At 34.1% G+C, this 11,379-nt stretch overlaps 1 long non-coding RNA gene across 1 annotated transcript; it reads left to right on the top strand.

The window, feature by feature from the left end:
- The first annotated feature begins 6,633 nt into the window (after positions 1-6,633).
- LOC144431912 (uncharacterized) lies at positions 6,634-11,157 on the top strand. The gene is made up of 3 exons (XR_013480269.1): positions 6,634-6,773; positions 8,626-8,724; positions 10,771-11,157. It is a non-coding gene; the product is annotated as an uncharacterized LOC144431912 (long non-coding RNA).
- Positions 11,158-11,379: the final 222 nt, after the last annotated feature.

Below are 11,379 nucleotides of genomic sequence, written 5' to 3'. Positions count from 1 at the left end.
GGGTAAACATTTGTTTGGTTTATTCGAGGTCACATCGTCTCACTCCCCTGCACTGAGTGCTTTAATTTAGCCGCAGATCATAATTTAACACACACGGGCAGTTTGAGAGGTGCTGCCGCATACGGTTTCTAATTTGTAGCTGTAAAACGTTATTATTATATAAAAATAATAATGAATTTAGAGCATGATGTGGATTTATACGTTTGTAATCTTCTGACAAGCCTTCACAAATTTTGATTGAGTCTAAAAACTTTTTTAAAATATACATGATGCTCTCCATCAATATATAATGGTAATACTCAGAAAATACTCGTAGCTTTATCAGATATGTTTACACACCTTATCACATTGTCGTGGCTAATAGTTATTCAGTCGAAGTTTGGAACTTCTCCGCGTCCAACCTAAAAAAGCTTGCACGCGCCATGTTTAAACACTATATAATGCTGATCCCTATCTGTCATTTAAGCTTGGCTTGCACAGAAGTGTGATCAGGCCAATGTTCCGACGTACACGGGGCCGCATGTGGCTCACGGAAACATTCCATTCCACATTTCTTCCAAAATGGTGAAGTAAAAAATCAGAAACGAGAAGTAGACGAAATCTTCTTGTCTTCGTTTGAGGGCCCTTTCATGTTGTCCCTCCTAAATAACGTCGACGTTATTGGCGAATGCAATCAAATTTTGATTGTTGACAAGGTTGGGATGTACCTTCAGAATTATTACCGGTAAACACGATCTATATAATTAGAAATGCCAGTTAAAGGAACTTTTATTTATACAGTGATTTCCCGTGAGTATAATAGTGCATTATAATAAACTTCTAGTTTGCTGTTGGAATAATCCTATTGGTGACTCTGTCAGCGCACTATGTCGGTTTTCCTCGTTGCTTACTTCGTCGGTCTTCCCAAATTTCGAATCGATAGGTTCGAAATTTGTGTTAAATTAACATTCGAAAGACTTAGGCGTAGAGTCTGCGCCGTAGACATTAAATTAAGTCGACTTAGGTGCTCGAACACGTGAATTTTGCTGAATTTGCTTTGTAAATTTACTGATACCTCATTTACAGGGTAGTGCAGCTACATTATATACACTAATCTGCTTCTGAAAATAATGAAATAAGAGTGAATTATCATTCCTTTTTCAATTAAATGGAACACACATAGAGAAAACGTTGGCGAATGAATAAATAAATACAAATTAAAAATGCACAGTTAATATTAATATTATGATAAAAACTGCAATACTGGCAAATTACAGCTAAAACGAATTAAACTAGTTTATTATAATAAAAACAAGTTCAATCAAATTCCTTCGATCTAACTAGTTTATGAATCATCGAGATGAAAGACAATTCGCTCGGAATATATTTATTTTGAGGATGGTGGAGTTCTAGAAAGATCAACGCGTGTTTTTCTTTCCTTGAAACGAAACGTGAATCCGGACTCACGTGACTGAAGAGACAGTAGGATCCGTGTTTAATACGAACCAACTTTTTATACAGATCGGTCCATCCGTGTAGAAGCTACACAGAGACTGAGAAAAAGAGTCTTTTCGAGGGGAGATTCAAAAATGTCTGAATCAATAATAAAATAGTTCTTGCATTTTTTCTCATATTATATAAACCTTGGTAGTTTTAAGTTTTGAGCATATATTCAATTTATTTCGTTTATTACACCGGACCATCGTGGTCCATATCAAGTAACACAAACAAAACAATTATATTATATATATAGAGCACTAATATCAGGACTCCTTGCACAAATGCACATGTATATAACTCACTGACAAATGTCACAATTATACAGCCAATCTGCGGTGGTATTCAAAGTTTCAGGAACGTGTTCTCTTTTGTATCGAATTCAGTAACAATAGGTTCCCTCATTTCAGAAAATATATTCATGGCACTACGTAAGTTGCATTAGCATGACACGCTTTACATAAATGTGATACATACTTTTGAAACGACCAATAAGACGCCAGTAGTCGGCTGTGGTACACGGAACCCATTTTCTGCGGTCGTCTAACCTCTAAAACAAAAAATAAGAACGGGTTCGCTGATTTTCCCGACATGGAAGAATGGGTTCGAGAGATTTGTGCTGAACCCTTGAATTTCACCACTGGGCAAATCTTTCCATAGTTTTAATATCATAAATAATAATCGTATATCCCCAAAAACATATTGTGACCCTTTGGTTCACGCACCTTCGAGAGCGAATTGCTGTAACAAAGCAACTTACGAAAAATGAACATATTGATTGAACGTTGTAGCAATATTGTTGCCAACAGCTCGGAACGGAATAACTATATAAGAAGGTCACATATTGTTGGAATGAAATTTAGCAGGTTTCCACATCAATTTGTATCCCTGAAAGAATGATATGTTTTTGCGTTAATGCGCTACTTGGTGGGTGACTTTGTGACTTGCGGGTCAATGATTCAGTGGCTTTAATGAATATATCTACCTTTAGAATAAAGCTTCGGTTTAAATTTGGATTGCACAAGCACAATAACTTTGAAGCCCCATTGAAGTAGGTCATTTCGTTACAATGTATTTCATTGTGGGATTTCCACTGTATCAAGAGTTCAGAAACTTAGGAATTCAGTTGACGTAATTTCCTGGATCCCGCTTTCAATGCATTCGAAATACTTCATTGTTACCATACAATCTTGCTGTTTAGAGTGACAGACTATTTTAAGCATATGGAATTTATGATATTCAGTTTTGATGTCTGTGCGCTCGAGGTATACAAATATATCGATTGAGCAAGTTTAGAATAATTTTTGAGAGGATTTTGTCAGAAACTGTTATGGTTTGTTATATTGATTTTATGTTTCCCGGACGTTACCGTTATCTGCAAACCATTTTACGTATCATGCATAGACTTAGCAGGGTTTTGGTGCAATGGAGCCCGCGGTAAGGTGAGATTGGCTAATATTTACTGAGTCTCACAAGGAATTTATAAAAATACAAAAAAAAAATATTGTTACTTTCCGATTAAAGTTAACTAAAACTTCTAGTTTTAATGACTCGAATGTATTTGCTGTTTTGGTTTTAAAAAATATTCAGTGTTTTAATAAGTAAAGGAATAGGCCACGGAGCCTTTAGGTTTTCCCTCGCGGAGCCTGGGGACTTTGAGAACCTACAGGTTAAAGCATTATGTCGCCCCCTTTCCTTAATTTTGGAACACTTCATTCTCTATTATTATTATGCATATATTCTATTTATTCAGTCAGTGGTGGATCTTATGTTATTGCTATGTGCTAGTCGCACTCCCATTTTTTTTTCCCTTGGAAGAGTCTATTATGTGTTTATGAATAAGCAGTATGGTAATGATTTAAAACTAAAGAATATTAATAATACTACACAGAACTCCAAACGAATTTTTTTCCCGAAGTTGATATTCCCCAGAAAGTTCTTTTCTGACAAAGTCAACTCAGACTGAAAAACGTTGGGTTAAAGTAAGCATGCGAGTGGATATTTCTCAGACGCGAATTATTTTTCGTTAAGACACCCGCGTGTGAGAGACTTAGGAGCCGTTTCAAGTGGTGTCTGAAATCTTCCGATCTCATTAGATAAGTGTAGATGAAACCGCACTTTTTTGCTCTTGTATGACTTCTATGATGAAAGTAACCACGTACTCACTCACTGAAAAGTGATATATTGTATAGTTTATAGAAAATACTGTAAGCATGAGACATCGGCAGAACGTTGTATCTACATTGTACATAATAAATATTTACGGCCGAATAAAAAATGTAACGAATTTATCTTGAATGTTTCAAGGAAATTAGGTCATTTCTATACAAAATAAATCTATCGTACGCGGCACAAGAGAATCGCTGTCGGCCGGTATTGATTTGAATGGTTATGTTGACTATTATGTTCTGAAACTCGACACCAACAGCGGAAATTATTTATGCCAACGTTTATCCGTTCATTACTTTCTATTGGACTAAGATCATTTTTGTGTTTTTGTGAACTGGCTTTCTAAGATAATCACATAAAAATGTTGCAATTGGGGTATTGAGAAAGACTGGTATTGGTTTTTTAAGAAAAAAAAAACATAAAAGCCAAGTTCATTAATCCTATCAGTTAATTTTGACTTTTTTAACCTGTAGAACAAAAATGTATCTTTGTTTTGCATAGGAAACATTACATGAATAAATCCATATTTATCCTATATCTTCAACTTTGGTTTTCTACTAACTTAAGTATAGACAATATTGGACTGCTCCCTTTCTCATAAAAAATCCATATCCAACTATCCATAGTGGGTTTTTTTTCGAACTATACTTTGTATTCATAAAAATGGTCAACGGAATTTTATTTGGTTGCAAATTGATTTTCAGATAATACCGTGTTTCTCCAAAAATAGGACTGGGTTTTATTCCAATTTTCTTCCGAAAAATAACAATAGGGCTTATTTTTGGGAGATGTATGGTGGCCCATCGTTGTCACGTGTAAAATTTAAAAAAAAATGAAGAAATAAAATGAAAAAGCGAAAATAAAAAAATAGTTGTAAAAAAACATAAAAATAATTGAAAAAAAAAAATAAAAAAAAATTAAAATTAAAAAAAATATTGAAAAATAAAACAAAAACAAAAAAATTAAAAAAAAATTAAAATTAAAAAAAAAAATTAAAAAAAAAAAAAAAAATTGAAAAAAAAAATCGGATAAAAAGAAAATAAAAAGGTTGACAACAATGGTCCGCCTCGTGGCCCATCGTTGTCACGCGTTTTTATTTTTGAAAAACTTGATGCTGCTTGGGACCAACGTTGTCAGGCTTAATCCTACACGCACAAATGTGTTTCCTGGGTTTCTAACTCACTACTGATTTTCATGAGCAATATCCAATAAATTCAACATGAAAATGTTCTATAAATTCTCCATGCTACAAGTTCAACCACAAGCAATATATTTATAATAATGATAAGAGAATATAGAATTGGATACGAAAATTTGTTTTTACGTGTAGAAGGTAATTTAATTGGAAAATGCTGCTTAACTGCTCAGACACTCGTGCGATGCCGGTACGGTACCTTCTGACCGTACCGGTACCCATGCAATCACTCGTGAAAGAATGGGAGATACGGATAGTCTCGTAGAATATAGTCTACTGAAACACTCTCTGCGCCTGCCCCATACCGTACAGCCGTAACGTACCGATCCAGACAAATGATAAATCGCCCGTGCTCAACCATTTATTTCAATCCATACCTCGACTCACTATATTCTACTAGGATCATGGTATGGATTGAAATAAATGGTTGAACACTGGCGATTCATCATTTGTCTGGATCGGTACGTTACGGCTGTACGGTATGGGGCAGGCGCAGAGAGTGTTTCAGTAGTCTATATTCTACGAGACTATCCGTATCTCCCATTCTTACATGAGTGATTGTATGGCTACCGGTACGGTCAGACGCAAAGCGACTATAACCGACTACCGGTATTTGGTAAGATGGTACGGTACCGGCATCGCGAGTGTCCAGACAACTGAGTAGTTAAGCAGCATTCTCCAATTGAATTACCTTATACACGTAAAAACAAATTTTCCGAATTTTCGTATTCAATTCTATATTCTCTTATCATTATTATAAATATATTACTTCTTGTTGAACTTGTAGCATGGAGAATTTATAGAACATTTTCATATTGAATATTGCTCAAGAAAATCAGTAGTGAGTTTGAAACCCAGAGAACACATTTGTGCGCGTAGGATTATGCCTGACAACGTTGGTCCCAAGCATAAGCAAATTTTCTAAAAATAAAAACGCGTGACAACGATGGGCCACGAAGCGGACCATCGTTGTCAACCTTTTTATTTTCTTTTTATTCAATTTTTTTTTTTTTAATTTTTTTTTTTCAATTTTTTTTTTTTGTTTTTTTTTTCGTTTTTATTTATTTATTTTTTTTTAATTTTAATTTTTTTTTTCATTTTTTTTTTAATTATTTTTATGTTTTTTTACAACAATTTTTTTATTTTCGGTTTTTTATTTTATTTTTATTTTCAATTTTACGCGTGACAACGATGGGCCACCATAGAGATGAATTACTAAATTTTCTAATATACAAAATATAGAAACCGATATTCATTTACTCATGAAAAACACGTGTTTATTGAAAAGAACTGCAAACATAGATTTATCACTCATTTAAAACGTGTAAAAGAGATTTCTTGCTATCGACAAGGTCAAAAAAAATTTGGCTTCATTGACTAGGTCTTATTATGGGAGGGCTTATATTAAAATCAATTCAAAAATTCAAGCTAGGTCTTATTTTCAGGGTAGGTTTTATTTTCGGAGAAACACGGTGGTTTTAGAGAAATCAGCTATGTTTTAATTTTCAGATAATATATCACTAGCCAATTAACCACAGGCAATTTTAATATCAGTTATTTTAAAAAATTTGGTTGGCACAGGATGATAGTTGCAACTTGTTAAACAGTTTTAGTCGGTCAGATCTTTCAGAAATGGTCAGACAAAAATATACATAATTTGACTAACAGCAAAGTTTTGGAGGTCCGATGCAGACAAACTAACAAACCCATTAGATTCTGAATTGATTATTGTCATAATTAAGGTACACTTTACTTTATCTTTTTATTATTCAATTTTGAACTAGGAAATATATTGTATATCAAATAATACTAACGACTCCCTTATTGGAAAATAAAAACGTTTTTACTCGGATATAGTATATATAATAGGATTTCGAATTCAAAGGGATTTACACTTCAAGTGAACATATTATGGCTGAATCTTCGGGAAAAGGTATGCTTAATGTTGATTCGAGATATCCCGTATTAATACATATACTAAACAAGTCGGATCTAAGCGGATAATTGAGGCGGCAAATGGCACTCATAACGACATCGTGCTGCAATGACCGTCTCACCGAAGCTGCCAGTTCATTATAGCCCTGCGCGTATTTTCTAATGGGCGATATATTGCGGCTAATATTTAATCATGGCCATTAAAATTCTTAAGGCTTCCCCAGTTTATGGATTATCGAGATTAAAAATTGCTTGCACGAAAGAGTATTGTCTTTCGCAGAGGGTAGCGTCCTCGGAATTTTAATTTTAAAATTAGTTTAAAAGATAATAACAAATTAGGAGAAAACAAGAAATTTCCCAACGATCGGAGAGTGTTTTCGCTGCTGCCATGGAAACGAAACATCAATCCGAACTTTCTGCGAAAAGCACATTACAAGGGTGGCATAACCCACGTGATATTCAGATATTAATTCGTACTCTTTGGAAAAATATATTTTATATTCGAGCCTACCTATACCGATCTGTTTTAACATTTCTGAGAATATCTCGGACTCTAAAGCAGAGGTTCCTAATCGCCATTGGAATATAATTCAATAGAAAATTTTAAATTCATGGAAATTTAAGTTTAGTGTCTATTTAATAGGACTACATTCATTCGATTTCTGAGTCATTCTGCTCATTCAGCACATTATCAATTTCCTGCCCATCGACTGTTTCAAATAATTTAGCTATTTCAGATAATTCCTGAACCATTTCCCTAATTTTCATGTTGCATGCACATCTAGCTTATACCAATGGCAGGCAACTCATTTTTCTGGCCCGATCGTAATAAAAAATTCTGGGTTAGGCGGCCCCTATCCCAGACCTACATACCAAGTTTCGTCCGAATCGACCGGCCAATTTCCCGGGAAAGCTAGAATTGGAATCGTGCTATAGAATGTAATATTATAACAAGCACAGCGAATACTGACTCTGTCTGTATACACATCATTGTGATACCAAGTTACCTCACTATCATGGTAAAACCTCGTCGGTAAGGACATAATGTTACACACGAAATGTAATCCTATATAGCAGAGGTTTCAAAAAGGTGAACCGCGGAAACTAACGGAGTTGTGTTAAACATAACTAAAGTATGATTGATTATTTTAAATATCGTATTATCATACATGCTTTATTGTTTCTTATATCAAATGATGTGTATATGAATCAATCAAGTTCATTTTACCTTTCTATGTCGTTTACTTTCTGCTATGCAGTGTTTGCCTCTATTGTTACTTACGTAACAAAGGAGATAGAAACTATTTGCTTCAACTTCGCGAGTTGAAAATTTATTGATATTTTGCCTTAATTAGCAATCACAAAATTTAGTTTTTTCAATAGCAGCATTCTTTTTTTTCGTGTAAGTGCGCCGTGAGTTTTTTCCCTGATAATTAGGCTCCGCAAGAACTAAACTTTTGGTAATCGTTGTTGCATGCATGTCTCATGAGTTCACTTATCCTCAAATAAATGTGTGCTGTTCCATCCGTTCCCATTCCAATGGACAAACCTGCCAATCGCGGTCTGCATAACTTTTTTGTCTGTCTGCGAAAGAATGCGTTATTTTGTTGTCATTGTAACCGCTTACTTATATTTGAATGAATTACAGAATGCTAGTTTTGTATAATGAATCGAAAACGGATGTTTGTTACTACGAATTGATTGATTTGTATAAATATTTTCAAATTATTAGCATGGGTTCGTGTTAATTTCAAGGCAAATTAATAGAATCCTGTACACAGATGTCTCTTATCGAATTTGGTAACGAACTGCTACACTAGGGATTGAAACTTTGTATTCTTTTTTCTTAGATCCGTCTAGAGGTGTTAACGTCGAAGGAGGAGATTTCCGTCACTCAGTTTTTGGTGATAAGATAATCAATAAGACTGTGATCAACCAATATGATCAAGGTATTTAAATAAAGAAACAGAATCTTTGTGTTGTAGTACATCATATCATTACTATTACGGATTTTAACTATGAATTGTTATGGCTGTAACATTTCTTTGTTATAAAAATTTGATTTAGATAAAAATGCACTGGCATTAGTTGAAACATTAAAAAAAGCTGCGGTTAAATTCTTTTCCTAAAACTTTTTTGAGTAATTTGTAACTCCTATTATGCAAGAATTTATTTACAATTTTGGTTAAAATAAATACTGATACTTTACTCATCCAATAACTGATGTCGGGTTTTCATTTCTCTAAAATACCGTTAATTGATTGTAATTCAACTAAAAGTCATGTAAAATTATATCGTCCAACAAAAATTCACCTAATGATTAAATATTATCACCTTCAATTGAGTTTTTCGATTGAAATACGAAATCTTTTTGTTAAACCAGTTTTTTGTCAGACATGAGAATACTCTACCGTATTTTATTTTTATTTTATAAGGCGAAACGTATAATAAATCGCATTGTTAATAAATTGCTTAGATCTATTTTTTCATATATAGGAGTAAGACTCATCGGGATATAATACGCAATACCGGTATTTATTTTTGAGGCAATTAAGCTCAAAGCACTACCCGATTCAATGATCCATACATTATGCGTCCTGGCTTATGGGGCGCACGACTGATTTTTGGGGAAAATATTTAAAGTGCGCATTATGGCCCATAAACACGCTATAAGAAATGCAATTTTCAGCAATGTGCGATCGAGATTTTTCAATCCACGAGTTGAACTTAAGAATCGATATATTCGTGTCAGATTAATATCGCTGCAAACATTAGTAACACGATTACTTTTCGTTAATACTGTTAGGATTCTCAATAATCAATATTTCATTTTTATGTGACCGTGAATAATTTGTGATTCCATTGTGAACAATAGGTGTTCTCAGTGTGTTTAAAATATTTAACTACTATTACCTGACTGAGTTATGACCTCACGATTTTGCCAAAAGTGAATTTCACCTGCACTATCTATTTGCAATTCAATCCCCAAAACAATATAGAATAATAGATTTCTTGGAACCCATTTTTTCGATCGATAACTCTGTCAATCATTATTTCATGCTTCTATGTAGAGTTGTTTACTTTAAGTGACTCAGAAATTGGTCGTAGTGACTAGTGATTACCGTATTTTACCGACTACGATCACTCTAACTTCTTTTCTCAAATATCGATCGCGCACCTTATAAGCCTGTGCGCGCAATAGTGTATGGATCAGGAAGTGCTTTATCCTTTTGTGCCTACACTTATAGGCCAGTGAGCCTTTTGATGAACAAAAACCCAATATAAACAATTTATTGACAGTGTGCAGTATACCCTGGTGCGCCTTATGGCCGTAAAATATCCTAAACAGCAATTAGAACGATATCTCAGGTACAGGAAGTAAATATAAAAAACATCATTACGTGTATATAACAGCTCGATTTCGACGTCTCTGATGTTTGATTCAATAACGGACGAGTGCCGTGTCCAGCGATGTTGCTTGATATTTGAATAATAAAATTCGTATCTTTTGTACAACCTACGCCACTATTGCAAAAATGTGAGATTTGAAAAAGAAAACCGTATTAAAAAATTTGAATTTTCGGCTCAATTTGGATTCCTAACCCTAACTGTATAATTATTATTTTCTTATTTTAAGCGTTAAAGGTGTTTTTTCGGCGAGGGCTTTGTACGAAAGATCATACATTCCATTCGAATGGTTAATATGCGACGCGATATCGATTTTTTATTGTGCAAATTTATGCGTAAATTGAGCTTGATTGGTATTCAAATTAGGGAAGACACTTGTGCCCCGCATTAGATTTCCCCCGCAATACTAGAAAGGTTGCGGAGGCCTTTTCCGGCCTAAACTAATAGCCCTAACCCCTAAGCAATTAATTCCCTTTAATAATTTGTTGAGTTATTTCTACTGATCTATCGCCTATTTATTTATTTGCCTGTTTGCAATGCTTATATTCCAAACGATGCGTAATTAGAACATTCATTACTTTTAACAGCTTCCGCCAAAACCTCTGGCTTCGAAGAGATTAAGGGTGAGAGTTAATTGTAAGACTAATTGATATTTTAGTATTTAGAACTTTTTGGACACGAAGTTTACCTGTAGATCATTTTGTTATTATACACCTTGGGTCCATATATTTGAGCATAGTTCTCTTGTTAAAGGAAATATATAAAACAAATTGTTTATTAGATGTAGTTTTCCGCTCGTGGGGTGCATTGACCATTAAAAATATGTCAAAATTTTTGTTATCTCATACCCCAGTAACTTGTTGATAAATTGGCGCGGAATTATGGTGTTGTTCATGCACAACTGTAAACCGTTTGTTTTTTTAGTTATATTCTAAGAAAAATTTTATTTTAATCTTGCTTTCAAGTACATTTTATCAATAAATCTAGATAGTTGAGAGATGAAATTATATAGTACTCCCGTAGTATGTGAATCAAGATGGCGCACACCGGAACGTCGTATATAACCTGGTTAAGGTTAGGCCATAATTTCAGGTACAAATACTACGGGAGTCACTTGGCTAGTCCCCGAACTCATAATAGAACTAAAATAAGGAAAATTGGAATGATATTATGGCCTAACCCTAACCTGGTACCCA

The sequence above is a fragment of the Styela clava genome, chromosome 2, assembly GCF_964204865.1.
Source record: "Styela clava chromosome 2, kaStyClav1.hap1.2, whole genome shotgun sequence".
NCBI classification, from domain to species: Eukaryota; Metazoa; Chordata; class Ascidiacea; order Stolidobranchia; family Styelidae; genus Styela; species Styela clava.
The sequence above is the reverse complement of the archived record's forward strand: the minus strand, read 5'-3'. Positions and strand labels throughout refer to the sequence as shown.